Source organism: Thalia democratica, chromosome 4, assembly GCF_965202585.1.
Source record: "Thalia democratica chromosome 4, ktThaDemo2.hap1.1, whole genome shotgun sequence".
Classification (NCBI taxonomy): Eukaryota; Metazoa; Chordata; class Thaliacea; order Salpida; family Salpidae; genus Thalia; species Thalia democratica.
The window spans coordinates 62,879,622-62,904,042 of record NC_139168.1 but is presented as its reverse complement, the minus strand read 5'-3'; positions in this window follow the sequence as shown (position 1 = coordinate 62,904,042).

Genomic DNA, 24,421 nt, shown 5'->3' with positions numbered 1-24,421 from the left:
TTTCCCGCCATTTCGTAAATACTCCGAACAAGAGCGACAATTTTGAAGACCTGTGTATTCAGACAGCGCCACCACTACTTTGTACCTGCCGCCTTTCATTTTCGCTCTCAAAGAGTAGGAAAAATGCTTGATGTTTTTGCCAGACTCGTACTTATGGTAGAACACTGAAGATTCAATCACTTGGTTGTCATCTACGTTATCGTGGTCTGTCGTAATGAATATTTGCGGTTCTATAGCCGTGTTAGGATCCTTTTTGAAAATTAGGTTTATTAGCAAATCTGTGTAATCTTCATCAACTACTAAGTTATATTGTTTAAAATTTATACTTTCATTCTGCTTCACTGCAGGCCAGATTTCGGGGATTTCTACGAAATTTTCAACTATAGGAAACCTAAATATTTTGTTTTTAGAATAAGAAATTTGAAACAACACCAAGTTTTTGTAGAAGTAAGTTTCTGGTATAAAACGATATTCACCGTGAGGATTGTAGAGCTTCACTACATTGTTTGTCACATTAACTAAAGTATAATAATGATTTGTTAATAACAATCCGTCAGGTGTGTCTTCCTTAAAGCCAACCGCCATCGGGGAGTTAGTTTTCAAACCGTGGTCGATCACTTCACTTATGTCAAATGTCAAGTCGATCGACACGCTTGGGAAATCTTCGTAGTAGCTGTTGGTGAAGCTTGATAAAACAAATGAAGGACGGATCGCGTGAGTTGATTTATAATCGCCGTCAAAATGCAGATCGACCAGGGCTTTTTCCAACAGCGGGCCGATCAAGTCATCGTTGTTACTGCCAGAGTAAATCAACTCGTTTTCTTTGTTCCTCGGTAAACTACCTACACCAACCGCGACCCGATGAAGTTTTCCGAGCTTGTAAATGTTGAATTCGAAATTACGCTGTCGGCTGCCTCGTCTGAAGTTCTGACCCGACGTCACCACTTGGTCGTACAGCTCCTTGTTGCTTGCCAACGTGGCCATCGCGGCAACGAGGCCGCAGTTTCCCAGCACGTAGCTTTGCCTGAAGCTTTTCTCTGAAAACTCGTAATTGTCACGAAGTAACAAAAAAACGCATGTTGCCAAGAGCGAAAGTGCTAGAACTAGAGCAAGTATTTTGTATTTATTAGACTTAAGCATTTTCTGTGAAACAAAAAACTAAAAGTAACTCATTTTAATTTGATAAAGTTACACAAAAACAGTTATTTCTTTAAAATTGATGTATTCAAAACGGCCTGCAACGTGTAAATTCTAACATCACTAGTAATAAAGTATAATAGTACCGAAGATCTCATAAGACATAAAGCAGTACTTTGTATCTACCGCTATACTTTTTATGCCTGGTTAGTCCTAATGAGGTCGAATAGTCGCAGAACATTGCATGAGCTATTGTTCTTGATTTGTGGTTAAGATTTTTAAACACAAAAGAACTTAATTTGTTTGTCTTATTTAATTTAATAGTATATAAGTAAACGTTATTAACGATTCTTAAAAGAATAAGTTGATCATAGTTATTTTTTGTAAGTAATGAATTGAAAAAAGAATATAATATGTACAAAATAAAAATAATAAGTTTAAGAATCAACGATTCTAGGGTTCAACTCACCGAAGCATTTGTTACTGCATATTATTAAATCAGATTAGTGTATTTAGTAATGTTTTTATATTCAAACTTTTAAGTCAATAAAACATTACAAAAACTTAGGACAAAATCATCAATTTGTGCATGAACAATGAATATAGCTGATTAAAAGAAGGCAAGAGTTTGAGGGTTAAACTAAAGGCTCTGCTTTTTTAATAAAATGTAACCACATTACTGTTAAATAATTTAAAAACTCTGATTTATTGACACTTAGTGCATAAAGCGAATTCAACTTATACAATTTCTGAACTGAACTTTCCAAATTAAATCCAGAAAAAAAAAGGAATTAAAAAAGTTTAAACTGGAATTTTCAATCATCTATGCTTATTTTACATACTTGTTCAAAATCATAACATGTTGCTGAATATATCTTACTCAACACGGTTGTGCACTAAGTTTAAACAAAATAATTTTTTCAATAATAAACGTTTATGTTTTATCAAGTACACCTCTTATAAAATTTAACGAGCTGTTATAATTATTTCTTTTGTACATCTCTTTTTTATAACATTTTTAGTGGAAAGTTTTTTGTAAACTTACATGTATTTTTTTAGAAAAAGTTTTTGTTTATACACAAACAGACATATATTTTTGTTTAAACAAACTGAGTAAGTTTACAGTTGATTTTATTAAACAGTTTGAGATTCAATAGTAAAACATAAAAAGAGTTTTAAGTATCTTTAAATTCTTTTTTTTTTAAATAACTATCTTTTTTAAATGTTTTCAAAACGATCATTAAACATTATAAAATAACTATTATCAATTTATAGCAAAACTTTTTCATTTAAGCTAAACTCATTTTTATTTTAAACTTAATAGGATTAATTTAAATTAACTTACTTATTTTTAGTAATAAAGTTTTTTATATGTTGAAAAGTAGGCCAAAATAGAAGTACTGTTTTTTTCATTTTTTTTTCTTTTAATCTTTTAGCGTCTGTGCCAGCTAGTTAGTGACATTTAATCGCGTTAAAATTTGAAAGCTACTTAGTAATTAAATATATGTTTGCAATTATTTTAGTATTAAGTTTTTAGATTTTACGACAATAACTAAAATACCTAAACTTTTTTGTCCAATTTGTTGTTTAATGTGAACGGAAAACATTTACTTTGGGTAGTATTCTTTGTACCAAAAAATATTTTATAGTCACTAATTTGACTTTATGTATTATATTAGGTTATTACAAAATGTTTCTTTTTTATGCTTAAAAAAAGTAGGGTCGTGTTACTTAAAACTTTAAGCCAATAAAAAACGTAAGCAACAGACAATAATTAACAAAATATAATAGTTCTTAAATTTTTAGATAGTATTTATTAGCACATATATAATAACAGTTAGTTTAAACTTAGAAATCTGTATAAGTTTGAAACACGAATTAATTGTAAGTTATAAGTTGATGGCAGTGGCGACGCGTGGTTGCGCAAAATTAATTCATTTATTACTCAACTTAAAACTAGTGTCTTAGACCATTTCATTATTTTGTTTTAAGTTTGTAATTAAATTGTTTTTTTACATAAATAAATTTAAAGCAACTTTACTAAATCCGTTTATTAAATTAACTGTTTATAACCGTTTATTAAGTTAGTAAAATTCCTGATTAAATTTAAAAAATAATTAAACATGGTTATGAATCGCAAAAATAAATTTCAAGTGTTTGATAACTAATAAAACACTTCTGACCTTTTTGATTGCTTATTGTTGAGAAAATAAAAGTATATTTCAAATTGCGGCTAACTAGGTTTAATTTTAAGTAAAACTGTTTTAAATATACGGTAGTTTTAACTACATGTAATCAGAAAACAACATTTTCTAATTTATGTTTAATTTTTTTTTGTATTAAATTATACAGAAATAAACTCTAAAACTATAATAAAGTATAAAATTAATCAAGAAAAGTGTCTTAGTTTATCAATATTCAAAAGTGATCGAACAACTAAATGTTAGTTAAACTTATTTACACAAAAATACACTATGTAAACATACCTCAATTAAAATTTGAATGTTTGACTTATTGCTATTTATTTTTTGTTACTAAAATACTAATTACTTTATACAATATTCGATCTAAACTGAAACAATAATGCCAAATAGTAATTTAAAAATAGATTAATTATTTCAGGTAACATAAAATTATTTAAATATATGTTAAAGTTAAGTCTATCTAACAGAATGTTTTGACATTAAAGAAAACCATAATTTTATTTTAATTTTATTAAACAGTCTTTATTCATTTAGTTTATTTTATATTTTCAAATCAACCTAAAAGTTATTATTTAATTGTCATCATTATCAAATAAAACATAATCTGACGTTTAAAAAAATATATATGAGCATTATTTTATACATAAAATGTTATTTAAACTAATATTAACTGAGAGTTATGGTGTTAAATTTTAGTTAATTTCTACATTCAAAAAAGATTTTTGTAAAACTGAATTAGTTTAATGAATATATTTTAATAATGTTAAAACAAATAAAGTGTAAATAAGAAGTTTTAAGAGGTAAATAACTTTTTACTTTTTTTTTTTTTCATTAAATTATCTTTTAGTTTTTTGTCTGTTTTATATATATACATTTTTTTGTTTTTTTTACTCTCGTGCAAGATTTACCCTTGGTGCAAAGTTATATTTTTTCAATTTTATCCCCTCGTGCAATTTTGTTCCCTCGTGCAAATTTGTCTTCGTGTAAAAGCATCTTCGTGCAATTTTTTGCTCTCGAGCAATTTTGTCTTCGTGCTATTTTAACCTGTTCCCTTAAACATAATCTTAATACAGTAAAGCGTATAGTATCCGTAATCATCATAACTAGAGTAGACTTTATTAAAATCGTAAGTTACTCTTATCTATGTAGTTCTATTCATAAAAATTTGAGTTTTTTCTTTAGACTGATAAAAATGCACTGTTTACAGTAGTATTAGTTAGTTCTTTAAGTACTTATAATTAAAAAAACAATTAATTTAAGATTTTTAATACATGTTTTGTAGTTTTCAAATTTATAGAATAGCTGTTTGCAAAGAACATCGAGACTATTTAATATTAGGTGTCGTTTATGTAACCCACATGTATTTTGTATCTACAAGCAAGAACAAAATGAAACAATGATTGAAATGTTTTTGAAGTACTTTAGCTATACAAAAGAGATATTTTTCAGTTCAAACTTATACAATTCAGTTAAAATTGTGCAATTACGTAAGACGGATCTAAGTAAATTATTTGTTTTTTTTTTTGACGTTGTATAAAGTCTTATTTCTAGTTGAAAGTTTTTAAGTATTACATTTAATGTTTTGAGATGATGTTAAAATAGTTAAAATAAAAAATAAAAAAATATTAGTAGTTTATTTTACGCTTGTTATCATCTTAAGTTGGATTTTGACGACATTACTGCTATCATTACTGGATAATTTATTTGATGAGACATAATATACATTTTCAAAAAATTTCAAGTACTTCATTTTCGCTATTATCTTGAATAAACTGATCAAACGTGCTTTAAAGCTGAGAAATATAGATCCTGAGTTTCAAATGTTTGCTTAGCTAAGAAAACATTTCTCTCTGTTTTATTGTTTAAGTTTAAGGATAAAATGATTAATACTTTTTTAATGTGTTATGTGTAACATCTTGTTGTGTACTTATTTCTAATAGTCTTTTGATTTAATATTTTATTTAGGCTTTAGTAGCCGTTGTTTAAAAAAAAAAAATTTACGCATTAAACTGTAAATCAATGTAGAAGAAAATTTTAATAAAAAAGTAATCTTATAAGCTTCTAAATTTAATCAGATAATAAAAGTTAATTTAGCTTGAATACATTGAAGCTACGTAATAAACTTCAAACAAATATGATTGACTAAAAATTTAATTCAATTAACTTTAATTGCTAACATTTATGAGTTTGTAATTTGTTGCATAGTCAGTATTAGTATTAAAAACTTATAAATTAGATAAATAACTAAAAGCAAACATAACATTTCTGTGAATTGTAACAAAACTTATTAAAACCATTTTAAAAAGATGTAAACTCATTATTTTATTGCAAACAGTCCTGTTTGCAATTATATCCTTAAATAATCCTGTTCTTACAAAAACATAAGTTTTAAAAACTAGGTGTAAATTGTATATAATGCAAGCTATGAATGGTAAATAGTTACTATTTGCAATACCACAATACATCGTAAGTTTTTTACTCACAAATAATTTAAATAAAACTTCCACCTTAGAGAACATTTCGTCGAATTAATTATTGACTTATTTCATGTAGAATATTTTAGTTAATATTGTATAAAAGTTTAATTAAAAAAAACCGCTTCGTTATATAAACAGCAAAAATTAAATTAAGTTCCTAAAAGGCTTGCTATTGAGCAGAATGTTTCTGCTCATGTTTTGTACATGAATTACAACTGAATCATCAATAAATGTTAAATGTGCAATCCAGGCTCATAAAAGCAGGAAGTATGTTGATTTTATATTTATTTTGTTAATTTTTAAGCCACTGGTATAACTTAGTTTTATTGAAATAAAACTTTTATTTAAACTTTTTGAAAGCAAACATTATAAAATATCTTTTAGAGTTCTTTCCACTCAATTTAATTTAATGAAAAATTTACAAAATACCGAATAAAAACGTCATAAATGTCGATTTAATCATTGAAGAAATACTTAACACATTTTTTATATCATACTTTTAAAAACTTAATTTGATTTTTAATGCTAACAATATCCACGTTTTGTTGCATCTACAACTGGATAATGAGATACAAGTGCTGAACTTTATTTATGTAGTAATTTTTTCATAACTTTAAACTGCTCAAACGTATTTCGAACCCGATAGGTTATTTTTAAAATAGTGGTATGCTTGCTCAGCTAAAGAAAATTTTAATTTTTTAATTTTAAACTTCGATAAAATGTTTCATTTCACGTGTTAGTACTTTGAAGGAAGACCAAATTTGAAGTTACCAAGAAAGTATTTTGTTTGATAAACTTGTGAAATTTACTAGACAATAAAAGTCAATTGAGCTTGAATCCACTAAAAATATGTTAAAAATTCATTAAAAAATGTTCATTTTAGAACTTATTCCAATTAATGTTTGCTGTTTCGATAATTATTTAACTTATTGCATATTTTTAAGTTCATTAAAGTTTATCTACACAAAATTAAACTGAAAATTTTCTCATTTCTATTTGTTTTAATTCATTTAGTTCATAAAATGTAACTAGTAATAAAAATGACAGTAAACTTGTCTGCAAAAATTATACTTAATATAGGGCAAAAGCTAAATTTTTTTTGAAACAAAAAAGCGGTGTTCTAAATAATATAAGGGAATTTTATGAATGTCAAAACATATTTAAAAATTTGTGCGATAAAAAGAAAAAATAAAGTTTTAGTACTTGTTTATATTATAAAAACAGGAAGCTACAAAAAAAATTAAATATATAAAAAAAATTTTGCAATTAAGTTTAGTTAACCTTAGAAATAGCTAAATTTAAAAGAAATTTTACTAAAACTTCTTGATATTCAAAAAATCTAACTTAATAGCAACGTTCCCGTAACGTATATTTTTTATCAATAAGAAAAGTAGAGACAAAATATGCAGTATGCGTACTTTTTTCATTATAGAATATGTATTTAAGATAAAATGAAACAAGCAGTATCGAGTTATGAATGCAATATGACTTAGTAAGTTAAATTTCATATCGTTAAAGGTAACTTAAAAAAAAAATTGGTGCCGATAACTTATGGGAAATTTTTCTAGTTTTAATAGGTTGAAACAGAGTAATTAATTAGTTTTTATTGTGTTTGCCTCACTGAGACCTTTTGAAGCGCAAAGCAAATATTTACAGCACTTCTAAACCGGATCGACCCGGGTTAAAAACAGTAGCCTGCTTTAGTTGCACATTTAAAAACTAAACTAAAAAAATAATCAAAGTTTAAAACACATTTTATTATTAGTGTCTACCAGCTACAAGATTGGGTTACGTACTTTCTGTAGTTAATTGTAAGAACAAATATAACTTGATAAAGTATGGGAAAACATATACTGTTTTGTATTTAAGTAGTGAAAAGGCATAGATACAGATTAAAACAAAATAATTTCTTCAACATAAATGTTGTACCTAAAAAGATTTCTAAAACTAAGTTTACAAAAATTATAAGTATGTATCAGTGGCGTAGCGTGGTATTTTGGTCAGGGGATGCGCAAATTTTTTTCAAAAAATCCCCTTAATTAAAACTTTTGGGCCGCAAGTTTTTCGGGGTCAATTTTCTCGGAAATTTAAAAAAATACTAAAAATCTATCTCCTACTTCATTTTTCAAGCAATCATCTTCAAATTTTAGAAAATGTTTCTTAAATTACAAGAAAAAAATGTTACTTATAATTTAGATAATTAAAATATATAAAAATTTTATAAAAAAAATTAAAAAAAAATCTTTTTCTTTCAAAAAAAAAATATTTTTACTACAAATTTTTAAATTCACTAGTAATGTTTTTCTGTTATTGTTAAAGTTTGAAGAAGATTGCTTGAAAAATGTAGGAGGAGATAGATTTTAAACAAACTAGCCTTTTTTCGCTGTTTTAGTTTTTCCTTCCAATAGGTAACCTATTATGCGGCCCGATTTTGACTGGTCATATCTCAAAAAATATTTCGAATTTTGTAAAACAACGCAAAGAATCTTAAAGCTTAAAAAAAATCTTTCAAATAAGATCAATTTCTAAAAAACATGGCTATTATGTTGCTAACAAATAAATAGTCAACTAAGTATAAATATTAATACCTCAAAGCATTTTTCTCTGTGCAATTTCTAAATAATGATCAATGTCTATTTTATATCAACAAAAAAAAATGTATAAACTCAAAAAAACTCATACTTTTAGTTTGTTGCAGCTTTTAATATACTATCTTTATCTTTTATATAAAAATGTTAGATCTTTAGTATTAAAATTGAAAGTTTAAAATTTTTTGTTGGAGAAATCTAAAGAGCTAGTTTTTTTTAACTTCTATATTTTTACCTATATTAGAATATAAAACTGTAAAAATAAATCTTAATAAATAAAGTAAATCTGAAATATGAACAAAATTAAAATAAAAAATTTCATACCACTTGAACTGCAGTCTTGAATTATAGCAATATCTGGTGTTGGTCTGCTATTTTTCAATTCAAGCTTTTGAACTTCAGATAATTTTCCTACCTGACATATTTTTATACTTGCAACATTCCTTACTATATTACTATGCATATTTTTTTAAATAATAATCTCAAAATTAATGAAAACAAACGTTTACTATTTCTTTAGTATTATAAAACAAAATTTATAAAAAAAACAAAGCAATTAACTTTGAAGATATCAGGATTGCCTTGCCACTCTTTGAGTCAGAATAACTGTCCTGAGTTAGTTTTAAAATGTCATGTGTCATCATAAGCATTTTAAATTCTTTTACAGAATTTTTTTATTATTCCAAACTAATAGAAACTAAGCTTTATAACAAAGCTTTTAAAACCACTAAATCTACCCTGAGTTAAAAAACAAGTCTATCCTTAGTCAGCCTGAACTAAAAAATACTTAAAACATTCTGAGTTATAATGATTTTTACTGAGTCATACTAAAGTTTTCCAAAACTTCATAAAATCCTGAGTTATCCTGAGTGTGTGGAAAGATTTTACTAAATGTTTCTGATACAAAACAGAATGTTTGAAAGATAAATTTTTTAAGGTCAACTTTTTCAATGCTTTTAAAAATTTACAAGAAATATAACTTTTCACTTATCTTAAAGTCAGTTTTTCTAAGATCTTTAGGGAATGGCATTTTTTTAATACTACAAACAGTTGGTAGAAAGAACCTTTTTTTAAAATATCATTAAAAATTTAATTTAAAACAAAATAAATTTAAATTTAAAATTAATCAATTATATTTTTTAGACTAAAAATTGACTGTAAAAAATTCGATTTTACAAGTTGCTACAAATTTATTCATGATGTGACTGAAGAAATTTTAAAATAACTTGCTACAAAAATTTATTAATTTTTAAACCTTATGGCTGATAAAATAAAAAAGTTTGATTTGTTTGTTATCTTAATAAAAAAAATTACTTAAAAAAATAATTAAGTTTAGTTAACTTAACAATACTTTTTGTATAGTGAGATTAAAACTGTAATCACAGTATGAACTGTTTGTTTATTTCTTGTTTTAATTTATTTTTTTATTTTTTTCTGTTTTTTGTTATTTTTCTTTTAAATTATGTTGTTAGTATTTTTTATTCTTATTATCAATTTATTTTTATTTTATTAGCAGTTGTTTATTGCTGTTTTTACTACAGTTTGTTTATTCTTTAATCATTATCACTATATAACAGGTTTAGCTTTATGGTTTGTTAACAATATCTTAGCATTTGTCCTTGTAAATAAATCTCTCATAAGGTTATACTACTGCGGTGCACTAACTAGTTGCGTACTGTTTGAGTATAAATTCTTATGAAGTTAATGAAGTTATAAATTTTTTCCTTATGGAGTTTTTCATCAACATCGGTGCGCATTTGCAATTACGCACCGAATCAGTATACTGGGTAATTTCCCTAAGTTGTCACTAATTGGTATTCGAAATTTCTTTTACTTTTCGAATATTAAAAAACATAGTTGAAAAAAGACAAATTAAGCAAAAAAAAGCAATAAAGGATGAAGATATTGCATTTTTTTTCCTTATTTTTTTTAGGTGGCAAGCATGCGCCAGCGTCCCTCCCCACGCTACGCCCCTGGTATGTATATAAACTGACGAAAAACATTTCTAATATCTTTAAACTGCTAGTATAGAAGAACTTAGAAGTAAACAAAATAATTAAGGTTTAAGTATTTACAGTCATGAACTTAATTTAATTTTCAAATTCTAGTATGTTTTTATAACAGCACAATGCCCTTTAATCATTTTCAATGTCATTAACGATTTAATAACACCAAATGAAGTAATACGATGTGGTATACTTTAAAGTATTAATTATAGTCAACACTTTTTCAGATGTTTTATAAAAAAGTAGAATGCAGTATTTGTAACCGTACAGAACAAAAAGATAGCAATTGTATAAAATTAAAATTTAAATAAATACATTTAATTTGTAATAAAAGACTTAAGACGATAATGTAGAATCAATAAAAACTACTTGAAAGTGCTTAGAAGCTAAGACATTTACCTAATCAGAATTGTTAAATTACGTAGGTTTGATCTTACAATTTACCATTTAAAACATCTTAATTTTCTTGCTTGTTCAGAAGCTACTTAACTACTACAACAGATTATCTAAAATCAATTAAGTTACCCATGAAATAATCACTGATTATGGCGTAATAGTGAACGATAACTTGATGATTATATGCTCGCTAACGTCAGTTACAAATCAATCAAATATTGTCATGTCATACTACTTAACTGCCGTTCGTTTCTTCAGAGTAAAAGTTAAAAACTTTTGGAACGTTCTTTTTTTTTCAGAAACATTTTTATGGTAAATTCATTAAATCGCTTAGCGACGGGATAAATTTTTTGTTGACAACTGAAGTCACGTTTTGAAACTTTCCGTTATTTACATTGCACGAGTGATTTTATGAGATAAATTTGTAACTGAAATGCAAAATTTGCTCACAACGTTTTAAATAACATTCAATAAAACAATTTCATCACACTTTTAAAACCACAATAAGTAAAAAAAAGTTTATTTTGTCTGCTTGTTAACGATTTGCTAATATACAATCAATTGTATTTGTTATATACTTTGAAATGCTCTAGATTTAAAAAGTATCAGGATTGCAAAGTATAAGCAATTATCTAAAGTTGTGATAATGAGAATTTTTGAGTGAAATTTTTGAATATATTCACAAAACTAATTTTGAAATGTTTTTTCTGACATATGCTTTAGGTCAAGTAGATACACTTAAGTAGTTTTCTTACAAACAACGTAATTTTGTATTAATTCATTTTTTAGATTTATTTCGATTTATTAAAGTTTTAGTTTATTTTTTTAACTATTTTGTTCAAATCATGCTCAGTATCTCGAAATATTTAAAAGTTAACTTTAAAAAAAACTACTACTATAGCTCAAATCCTTTTAAATTCAAAATTATTCCTCACGCACTGCGAGTAGTTATCCTTAAAACTTTTGAAAAACAACTAAACAACTTTATTTTTAACTATTTAATTTTACTTACGTTATCTCAAAGTTATCTCATCTTATGAAAAAGTTATCTCAACAAATTATATAAAATTCTTATATTTTTTTTAATATTTAGCTAAAATTGTTTATTTAATAATTAATCAGTGTAAAAAAAACAGTTGTACTGGTCAAACTAACATAAACCACTTAAAGTTGATTTATATTAGCTAATTTGAATAATTTTTTAGATGGGTTTTTTGTTATGTTTTATAGATATTTTCCGTTTCAGCTTTTATGTAAAAAATTGAATAATTTTAAAGTTTTAAAATTCATCAAGATAAATTACTAAAAAAGTTACTAAAGAAATAACATATTAATAAAAATTTATCAAAAAAAGTAGGTTTTTACGTAAACTTTTAAAGTAAAAGTTATTAATATGGTTGTTTAAAGGCTTTATTTAAAAAATAACAATTAGTTTATTTTATTATTTGTTGGTGTTATACATTTAAAACTAGCATCAAATTTCTTAAAAGTGTTTAATGAGACAAAAAATAATTGTAAAGTTCAAATTAGATAGTTTTTTTGTAAGAATTTTTAGTATTCTGTAATTTTCTATTTAAAACGAACATACTTTTTCGGCATATTTAAGAAGAATGCATTGGTATATTTTGTTCTTATGTAATGGAGTAATTTTATAAGTTTCTTATTATATCTAGGTAAGTATGTCAGACTTTATTTAAATATTAAATTTACGGTAAATATAAAAATTACATCTATTTTTCTTAAAAATAAATAGCTTACTTGTTAAAATGCTTTGTTAAATTTTTATGTTTAGAAAATCTAACGACAACGTTTAGTTTCTTTTAAAGTTGATGTTCAAATTTTACTTATTGATTATTCGAAATTGCTAAGAAAAAAGTTTTTTTATTCTAGCAGCACTTAATAAGCACTAACAAGATTTAACGAAAAGATGTTAAACGCTTAGTTAGACTTTCATTTATTTTTTTTTTAAACTTAGGTTTTTGTGGCCAAAAAATATTAATCTAAAATACATTCATTCTGCCTTATTTATTGTTTTTAGCTAAAACTTTTAAATTGTACCTAAGTATATCTAAGTATAAAGCTTTCATTGTTTATTAGAAACTATAACGATCATAATCAAGTTTTATCATATGTTAGTTGTAATATCAAAAACTATATAACAACTAATTATTTTTTTAAATAGACAATTCCTTCATTTAGAATTTTTTTAAAAAACTTAAAAACATTTTTTATTTTAGAAATTTGACTAAGTTGAACTATAAATTTTTGATTAATTTAAAACCTAAGTAACCTATGTTAAAACTCTTTAACCGAAAATGGTTTAAGTTGTTTCTACTACAGAAAACAGAAATTAAGAAAATTTTAACAACTGGATACTTTAATTTTTCTATTAAAATATTTTACCGCAATGACTTAGATTAAAATTAGTTGTCACAAGCGATTTGATTTGGTTGCAACAAGCTCACAGTTGGCCATGAAAAGTTTATCTAATGCATACTTGTTTACAAATCAGATCCGTTTTAATAAGGCTCCCTTAAGTCTAGCGTTTCTAAAATTTTTACTCTTTTACACTTAGAAGACTGAAAATAATGTTGATCAAAAAAAATTAACTTGTGTGCTAAACTTTATATAAGAAGTATTAGGAAGGATGATATTTGTAAACGATTTGCTTGTATTACAGTTTAACCGTAAATTAATGCTAAATTCAAAAAAAAAAGATAGTAAACTATAAATATGGGCTGGCAATTTATTACTAACAGTTTCGTTATTTAAGTTATTCATTGAATAAAAAAGATTATGATTTTTTTTACGGATATCTGCTAAGTTGCCATAGCCAATTTAGAAAATAGCACTACACTTAAGCTAAGTTTTAGTTTTGATCTTTTACGGAAACTATCATCTGCATTAGTTTAAACCAAGATGTTCTGATTACTTTTTATAAAGTTATTTCGTTTAACTTGTTTGGAACAATATTTTGAAAATAAATACCAAACTCGATCAAGTTGTTTATAAGAAGTAAGAAGTTTTATAATGAAACAATTAAACATTTAACTTAATATCGGTTTACTGCTTAAGCCTGTTTGTAAAATAAGTTAAAAATGTTTTATAACATATCACAAATATTATAAACTGTAATGCAGGGGCGTGTCTAGACTTTTTTGTTGGGTTGCACAATTTTTTGTTAAAAACAGAATATTTTTTAACCACCTTTGATTAACTTGCTTTCAATGAAAAGTTTTCTTTTTCAAGTTGTACTGTTTTTGTAAATACATTTACTTTGAAAACTCAAACTTTAAAGTTAATCTTTTGCTAATAGAGATCCTAGCGAAGCAAGTTCACTGGGTTATATAACAACAAATTTTATATAGTTTTTACATTAATTTCTTCAACAAATTTACCAAAGCAAAATACTCTTATTACTTTTTATATTTAAAATTTATTTTATTTGTAAAATTCAAAAAATGTTACCAAATTTGATCAAATTCATTAAAAAAGGTAAGAAAATTTCTAACGAAATACCACAACTAACTTAATAACGGCTTGTTTTATACTATTTGTTCGATAAATTACCTATCCTTATATGATATCACAAAGCCTAGATTAGTAAAGAAGCATTTCTATAAAAGTATTACAGTGTTACATCACCACAAAAAAACATTCTTTTAAAACAGTTTTATTTTATCACTTTCTTTTTTAATTTGATTTTAAAACACAATCATTTTTAAGAGTAAAGCTAAATTTTACCGATTAATCACATAATAAATAAGATAGCAATTGAGGTAAGAACAAAAGTTATTCAAAATAAAAGGCTATAAGAGTATTAGTTTTGTAGATTAAATTCATCAGTATGCTAGTACGGTTTTAGGACATTGATACAGTCTTGACTAGGGTTTCCCAAACTTTTTTTTAAAGACCCCCTTTAAAGAAATAAAAGAGCTACGGTCCCCTCCTATTCTCAAAATACTACCATTAAACAGCCTTAGACCTTTTTTTGTTCTTCATCATCAGCTCCACTATATCTAGTATAATGTTTAAATTATATGACCTCATGGCCCTCCTTGGCGCCTTTGCTGCTCAAGACCTCAGAGGGGGCCATTTGGTCCAGTTCGATAATTCTGGTCTAGACTCTAGACTGTAGCCATAACTGTTTTTAACTTTTAAATAAAGATTTTTTTAATATATTTTTTGTGTAGGTAAATACAATTACCGAAAAGTTAAGAACTTAAATAATTAAAAGAATTTACTGTAAAAATGAAAAGTTAGTACTATATTAGATAAGTTTCAGTTGTTTTTTGTTTCTGATGATATTTATATATTTTCTAGTTAATTAATTTTTTGTGTCTGTCTGCATTTCAACGAATAGTCACAAATAATTAGTTAAAGATGTGAAAATTTATTAATTCAAAGAAGTTAAAACGTATATCATTTATTTGAAAATACGTTAACTAATTAGTTTTGTGTACTTTTAGATATCTATAACAAGCTAGTACGTCCGTGTTTGTTATCGTAAGCAATTTTTTTTAACCAGTTTAACAACTACTTTTTTTTTGTTATTTTGAGTTAAATTTTTTTTAAATTGTTTTTTTTAAACTTATTTTTAATTTAAAGCTTTTAGTCTTAATAATTATTTTTTTACATCTCAAAAAAATGTGTGTAAAGTAGTGTGTAGATCAATGAATGAGAGGTATTTTTATGCATCAGGTCTATTGATCAGGTTTATCAGCTCTGTTTTCTTATTGCGTAGTTCGTTGAACAGGATAAAGTTAAAATACTAAAGAACTTAAAAATATTCCAAGTAGATAGAGTTTCAAAAATATAGTGTGTAAAAAATCAATGTATGTAGAAAGATATACGTTTGTAAAAAATAAGCTACATACGATTGTAAATTTATATTCAAGTAATCCCCTAAAAACTTGGCAGTAATTTGTTTGGATTAGCAAGTTCAAATTCGCTATAACACAAACTATTGACGAACTGCATTAACGTTTATATTTTTATTTATAGTCAATAGTAAAATTGAGCTATTGCTACATTAAGACAACCAAAGGATTAACAAACTATAAAATGAATCGCTTTTTTATTTAACTTGTCTTAACCAATAAAATGAATTGGCAATAAAATTGTGTTTGAACATTTTGATCGAAATACTTTGAGTAATTCTCACTTAGAAACGTTAATAAAAATTTAATATAGATAACAGTTACAAGTAATTTGAAATAAACTAGTTATTATTCTGCATTAGTATTAACCCTAGTACACATGCTTTTAAATTGTTAATTACGTTATACTGAAAAATGAAACTATTTTGAAAATACTCTATACTCAATTTGTTTAAAAGTAGACAAATTTTAAAACAAATTAAGTATAAAACAAAATAGTTTAAAAAACTATAATTTATTACAAAGCCATATAACATTTTAACTTACGAAAACATACTTTTCATAACATAGCTATTAGTTGATCCAAAGCTTTAATTTTGAGACAATAAATACTAATTGAGCTTAAATCAACGAAATATGCGTAATACATTTATATAAATCTGTATTGCTACTTTTATTAATTTGTTTTTTATTGCTATTAAATTGTTATGTTTTGATTAATATTATAGATTATTTAAATTAGAAAGTACAATTGCTTAAGCAAAAGAGTAGAACTGAAGCATTAGTTTTTCTAATATTTTTTGGTATTAGATTAAGTATAATAATTATAGCTCAAGTACTAGTTCAAGCTTTTAATTTAGTAAATAATTTTTGTTGTAACGCTTTTTAATTTTTTTTATTATCAACTTGAGCTTAACGTTTTTTTAGTAGTTTGATGCATTGTCAAAAATATAAAACCGTCCTAAGATAATATAGATTGTATTATAGTTCATGTATAAAATACATTCGTTACGGTAACGGAAACATAAAAAGCTAGATACGTTAATAATATTTTTTTTTGTTAAAAGTTATTTAGTAGAATATCAAATTGTACTTAAACTACAAGTGAGCTTCAATATTTTACAGCCTGTATAACCCGCTACTTTAAGATTGATGTTAAATGTGAAACCCAATACAGCATGCGTTTGAAATTTGAACCTCTTTACATTTAAGAAAAGTTTTATACTTTAAAGAGCTTCAGTTCAAAGCAAATGAGTCATGAAAGCTTGATTTATTTTATATCAGTTGATCAACTTTGATTTTTCAATTTGTTTCAGTAAAAATATAAAGCTGTTACAAAAAGACGATTTAATATCAGCTATCAATATAAAAAATCGTATTTTTTGATGTTTTTGTTATTAATATGTTTTTAAAGACTTTACTTTCACAAAAAAAAACATTTGTGGCTAGATTTATATCAAGTACAGCAAGTCTGTATTCAATAATCTAGGGTTATCCTGACGCAATTAAGCGATATTTATAGTTGCAATGCAAAACTGCCACCCCTTAGTAGACAAAACATTTGAGTAAAAGTAAACTTATTTGAATAATTTTCTCTTTAAACTATTGAGTGCAGCTGCCTAGAATAAATTGTTTATAATACGTGCTAGAATAAGTTATTATAAATAAATATATTTATTAATACATCTTTGAACTGAACAATATAAGTGTTTATAGCTTTTTTATTAACCGTTGGTATTTTTACTTTTTCTGAGATATAAATGCATTATGCAAAAAAGTAAAAAAAAAAACTGTAAACTTTGTTCAAGTAAGAAAATATTGTGGTCAACACTTAGTTTGCTGTTTTATTTAATAACAATAATTCTAAATAAAACGTTCACCTTTTTGGCCACATTAATATAAATGTTGTTATTGCAAAATTATTGCTAGATAACAGAGAGAGTTAAGGTTTCATAAGGTTCGCGTTTATAAAAAAAAAAATATATAAAAAACAAAAATGGAACTTAGTTCGGAAATATGCATTGAATCATATGTAGACAATAAAAGCTTGCGTAAACATTGCGTATATATCTATATATACAAAAATAACCAAAAAGTATTAATTAAACATATGTATAAACAAAATTTTACTTGTTTAAAGACCACACAAGTTGTTATCTGTGACTAAAAACGTAAAAGATTTTTTGGCTAAAAACAGTAGAGAGTTGCAATAAATTAAGTTGATTGATTAAGTTTTACAGATATATAATCAAATATTTTTTGTTTTCTAAACTAACTGAACTTTCAATTTAGAGAAAATAAGAAAAATTTTGCAAAAACTTTGAAAATTATCATATTTTAAATTAAAATAATAAGTTTTAAATTTCTGGGTAACTGAAACTTAATAACTTTAATCATAAGTTAAAGTTTTTTTTTTACAAAACATAAATTAAAAATGATAAAAAATTCTAACATGAAAATTTTACTTCAGGAAACTAAAGAGTGTGAGTTATACTTGACGTAGCTGTGTGTTCGATAAATAACAAAGTAATCAATTACGAAATTAATCGGCCAAACGTCAAAAAGTTTAATTTAAAACTTAGTTTTATTGATAATTGATCTTGAATTTAATACACCGTTGTATATAAAATGTTAATAAATTTATTTTATGTGTTCTATCAGCATTTAATGGTTTAAATCAATAATTTTTATAATAAATTTAAATAACACTTAACTGTTTATGTATGGTTTTCTAAATTTTAAGTGAACCTTATTTTACAACTTATTTTTATGCTTAAACTTATAATACATGAGCTTGTAATCATTAATTAGAACTTGATATTTAAAAAGAAAACGAAGTGAGCGGGTTAACAAAGTATTTTAATCAACTTTAATAATACGGTATTAATTTTACTTAGAAAACATAAATTTAATGAAAACAATTCTAATTTTAACACAAGATCTTTGGTTTAAAAATTTAATATTTTCGTTAAAAGTTTTCCAGGTATATTAAATCATAATGCAATGAGTAACAAAGTATAACTGATGTTGGTCTTAAATTAGTTTTAGATAAATACTACTTTTGATAAGGTGTTTAAATTAAACTGAAACAAAGGTTTGTTAAATTTTAAGTTTTCTGATTGAAAGATATATAACAATTTCTTTAATAATAAAAATAGCTGCACCACAAAATAGATAATAAAAAATTATTTATTTTTCATCATTGAACTTAGAGTAGCAAAGTAAATGTTAGTAAGAATTAAAATAAAACTAAACCAACATGTTTAGTTTATTAAAACGGTTTATTCTGTATTTTTGAACTACGAATAAAGTATGCCAACTAAATGTTTTGTTTTATATCTAAAAAATTTAATTTTTAAATTGAATTTAATACAAATTGCCACCAGAAAAACTAGTATGATTTCAAAAGCTTACTATTGCTAAACTTTTATAAGAAATAGTTTATCACTAAAAGCAATCGTTTTAAATAAATATTAAAAAAAAAGGTTAATAAATTTGTTAATTTTCAAATCAGGATATTTAATGTTACAAAAGTTGATTAACGATAACTAAAGTTTTTTAATTGTTATTTGTTTAGTCAATAGGAAAAGTTATCCTAGCATAAACTTTGTATTAAAATTAAGTTTCAAAAATTACTTAATAGTTTATAAAGCGATTAGAGCTGAGTTTTGTGATTTTAAAATGAGTAAAAAACTGTTGGTTTATTACAAAGTGACATTATAAAAAAAATATGAATTTTCGAGCACTTCAAACTTTTATAAAAAATGATAGTTGTACAACAAATGAAAACAAATAAAGCAGCTTAAAACTATTAAATAATTGACAATAAAGGTATTTATGTGTAATAATTATATATTAATAAGTATTTGTCTAATACGTCAATTTAAAAAGAGCAGCATAAAATAAAAGCGAATTAATGCTCAATAAACAGAAGTTATTTTGTTAAATGAGTTGATATGTCAACAAGTATTTTTTAATGTTGTAACCGTCTGCGGTTTATTACAAGTTTTTAATCTATTGCATGCTTGTTTACTAGCTATCAACATCAAAAAACCATTCCCTACTACTTAAGTGTGTTTTGTTTGTTACAAACTTTTAGCCCCGGTTTAAATTTAAAGAGAGAATAGATTAATTTATTTACAAAAAGTATTTTTTGTGGTTTCAAAGCTATAACTTTTTTAGTAATATGGGAAGTATACTTGTAACATTGTCATAAAAAAATATTTCTTTAAAAAAAATAAAATTTATATTATGTACTCTTATGAGACCTTGGCGCATAAACATCAATTTTGAAATAATTGCAAAGTAAAGTAGTGTATGTTTTATCTTCTGTATGAAATTTACGTTATTGACTTAAAAACTTTTATGCTTGCTTTTTCAGTTAAGTTAATAACTGCACTAAATAAACATTTATAATTTAAACTATTTACAGTATAAAACAAATAAGTTAAAGTGTTTTCGAAGTCAAGTATTTGTAACATGTTAAAAAAAAACTCATTTTAAGTTGTATTATTAGTTATTATTTTGTGTTGCATATATACCTAGTTTTTTCATTAACTAAATTTATTTTAAAAAATACCACTAGATAGCTTTAAATAGTTCTTTTAATTAGAAATTGTGTTTTACTTTAATATTTGATTTTAGTATTTTAATGTTACTTCAGATAAATTAAGCGTTTTTAAATTAAATAGAAGTTGTTTGTTTAAAATATTTAACAACCAGAAAATGTTCATAATAACTCAGAGCACTTAGCATTCATTACCGTTTATAATAACAGGAAATTGGTAAATTGTTTTCATAAGATACTTTTCGTGAGAACTTAACTATAACTATGAACAATATAATTCGTAACAAATACTAGCTTAGATTTAACTAAAGAACTTGCTTATATGCAAAAAATATAAAACTTAAAATTTCAAAATATAAATTAAAAAAATTAAATTAAATTTATTTATTTTAAAGCATGTGTTAACATTTTAAATCAAAGTCCAAAATGAGCAGTTGTTTTTAAATAAATAATTTATCAATTTTGACTTTAGTAAAGTTTACCTAATTTTATTAAAAACAGCCTAAGATATTTATTTTACATAATAAATATTTTATCGATGATTTTGAAACGTTTTACAAATGTTTGAAACTGTTATAAACATAATCAAACTAAGCAAAAAAACCTCTATAATTTTTTTAACAGAAAACTCAAAAATATGCAGCTGCGAAACTAAGGCTTAACTTGAAACACTTTGTAAACTTAGAGGTTAAGTTGAGTTATTATTGTCTAACGTGAAGTACATCATTCTAACTTTTTTATGTCTAGTAGTTTTAAAAATCAATGAGGTGCAGCAATTTTGTAATGTTTAAGTTTTTAAGTTAAAAAAACTCTATTATTAGTTCACAAAAATAAATATTAATTATACAATAAAAATAAAACGCCTTAAAGATTATATGAAAAATATTACATATTGTTTTAATAAAAAATAGTAAAAAAACAAAATATTTCCTTTACATAAAACTAATCTTTTGATTGCAGTAATTTAAAACTATAAACTTTATTTATGAATGAGTTTTTATTAAATTTAGCCTTTAGTTTGAATTAAAAACTTGATGTTATAAATAAAGTAATATGATTCATACTTCTCAAACGTACAAATCATTGTAAACTAAAGTTTTGAAACTTGTTTTAAATAATAGAGATCTTTATCTAAAAAGCTTTACTCAAGAGCTTTGAATATGAATGATTTAGTAAAAACTTTGAACTTTTATAAAAGAAACATAAAATTATTTGTATAAGACTATTAATGTTACTTATAATAATTACTTTTTTTTAACCTTTCATCCTTTAAACTGTTTTTTTTACATTAAAACAAAATCTGAAAACAAATGATATTTAGAAAGATCCTCAGTGTTACAGTATTTTATTTCTCTCTTTTAATCAAAAAATTGTTAATGCTGTGTGTAAAAACTTGTTTAATTGATGTAAAATTAAATTACAATGTTTTAACGCAAATCACTTAGTTTAACTACGAAATCATTGCTGATAATGACTGAACAAATAAACGATCCGTTTATGCTCATTAACGTTAAACACCAATCAAATATGTCAGGTTATACTTTTTTTGACTAAGATTGCTGTCTCTACCCTTATTTAGGTTTAACATGGAAAGTAACCACATTATCTTGTAACATTGCAATCATCCATTTTCAAAAGCGATGAGGAATTTAACATTGCAACCGGCTTCGCATGGAGCTATTAGCATTTTCAAATTGCATATGCTAGTTTTAAACCATATTCTTAAGAATTAGTTAGCAAAAACCCTGTTGTGTTTGCATAATTACTAAGATGTTGTAAGCGTACAAAAATATTTTCTTTGTTGAGAAGTTTTAACTAATTGAAAGTAAATAAATAAATGTCTAATTGTCATATTTATTTTGCTTTTAAGTATTTTTGAAAATAAAAATATAACAATTTAGTAAAATAACAATTTTTGTGCAGGTTATAAGTCAACTAATTTCAAACTGTTGTTAATATTTTAAACATAATTTGCTATATAATCAAGACCAGAAAATTTAAACTTACTAGAAATAAATTGATATGCTTTAATTGACATTTTTGATATAATTATTCATACGTCAAACACTAACGCAAAATAAACAATAGGCCAGACTTTTCGCAATTGACGCCAAGTTAGGAGAAAAAACAGAAAAAAGTGAAATAAATTAATTATAAGAAAAATGTTAGCCTATAGAACATTTTATGACCTGATATAAAATTATGACCTAGACACATTTCTTTAAACAGATTGTACTGCAAAAATTATATATATTTTCTTTCTTACTTTGCTGATTTTACACAAGTTTTAGTTAATTCTAGTTTATCTCAGCGTTATTTTTATCAACTCTATTAGCTAAAAACTTGAATTTTTAAAGATAAAATAAAATTAAATGTATAACTACGAATCTTAGTGGTAAGTTTTTTTAAAGGGGTAGGTTCAAATATGCACGAACGGACATTTGTGCACAAAGACACTTTTGCACGGGCTGAAAATTAATATATTTTTCTTATACTGTAACTATTACCCCTAACCCTTAACTTCAGTCGGTAACTTTATTTTCTACTTTTTGTCTTATTATTAATTTGATATATTTTCATTATTTTTTTTTATACATCATTTATTTTAATTGTTTTGTTTTTACTCTCGTGCGAAAATAACTTTCGTACAAACATGTTTTCGTGCATATGAAATACACCTGAATATATGTTTTTTTCTTATTTTTTACATGCACTACTTTTTGAATCTTTATATAAACAATTTAAAGTCAATGTATATTAACTGACTAGCTTTACATGATTAATAGAATTAGTAGTAGATAGTGTTTTCGAATCGAAAACAAAGCATAAACTGTTCAAAGATGTTCTTAACAGTATAAGCTCTTTTTAAAACTTTTGTTATAAAATTATAGTCTATAACTTATATTAGTGATTAATTTTTAATTAAGGGTCGGCAGCCTTTTATAAGTCGCGGGCCAATTTTTTTTGAAAAAGTTGCTCAAGGGCCGAACTTATTAAAAAACTCCTCCGTGGGCCGTAATCAATTCAAAATGTTTGTTTTAATCTGTATAATATACTATTTTAACCTAAAAATCTGACACAAAAAGAACTTTTAGAGCACAAGTAATGAATAATAATAGACTTAAGAGTCTAATTGTAAGCTTTTATAATAACAATGTTTCTTATTAATGTTTTTAAAAAGGTATGTTTTAAGTTAAAAGTACCTCGCGGGCCGCAGATATAGACTTTGAGGGTAACTTTTGGCCCACGGGCCCCTTGTTTAGATAAACAACTATAAAAAATTTTTATCTAAAAATAAAGTTTCCTAGTTTCAGAGCATCAATTTTCTATTTTAGACTTAGAAAACTAATAACAAATTAACTTCATGAAATTTTCATACAAAAAAACATTAGAAATTAAAACTACCTAATTATTTACACTTTTAGTTGTTTAAAACTGCTACAAAAACTTCATAGCTTGGTTTTAATAATGTAGCTTAAGTAACAATACTTTTTGTTCAAATCACAATAAAAAGTTAGTAATTTTAGAAAAAGCATCTTTGCGCATAACAGAGGGAATCAGACATTCTTTGTAGATATTATTTTTAACTGTTGTTGTTTTTTGCCTCTGTTTGCAAGTTTTTGTCGACTGATAATGCGGATTTTCGCGGCTTGCAAACACAAATGACGGCTTAATATTTGTTACATGATTAATGGAGCGAGTCCTAGGAGTCGGAAGTATTTTCAAACAAAAGAGACAGCTGTTACGAGGTAAGAAAAGGGCGATATAAGCGTTAAACAAGCAGCTTTAAATAAAGTCAACAAGTTGAGTTAGCTTATCAAGAATGTTCTGTGAATTTTTAGAGTTTTTTGTTTTTATGTGTGGTGATAACTTAAATTTATATACTTTTTTTTTTGGTTTGACTTCATTTAATTATCTTTTATAATTTACTTTTATCAAAAATAAAATTTATTCTTATTTAAAATATGCTTTCTTTTTTAAAAGCTATGACCGGCATGAACGATTCCTAGTTAATTTTGAAGTGTTGTTTAGTGCTTTTTGTATTGAAAGACTAATACAAACTTGTAGAGCCACTAGTTTTAGTTTTTCTTGAACTGCTTAATGTAATTTACTGTTAAAATACTTTTATATTGACAAAATTAACTTGCTGTCTTGATGTTTAATTA